The sequence below is a fragment of the Pygoscelis adeliae genome, unplaced genomic scaffold, assembly GCF_000699105.1.
Source record: "Pygoscelis adeliae isolate BGI_AS28 unplaced genomic scaffold, ASM69910v1 Scaffold55, whole genome shotgun sequence".
Classification (NCBI taxonomy): domain Eukaryota; kingdom Metazoa; phylum Chordata; class Aves; order Sphenisciformes; family Spheniscidae; genus Pygoscelis; species Pygoscelis adeliae.
Window position 1 is genome coordinate 401,123 of NW_008824804.1, and position 288 is coordinate 401,410.

A 288-nucleotide genomic window follows, 5' to 3' on the forward strand; every position below is an offset into this window, starting at 1 on the left:
CCCCCTCCTTACTTCACCAAGAATTGAGAATTCTACCATTTCATGGTCGCTAAGCCCAAGGCGGCCTCCGACCACCACATCTCCCACCAGTCCTTCTCTGTTTGTAAACAGCAGGTCGAGCGAGGCATCTCCCCTGGTAGGCTCACTTACAGCTGTGTCAGGAAGTTGTCTTCCACACACTCCAGGAACCTCCTAGACTGCTTCCTCTCTGCCGTGTTGTATTTCCAGCAGATGTCCGGGAAGTTGAAGTCCCCCACGAGAACAAGGGCTAGCGATCGAGACACCTCT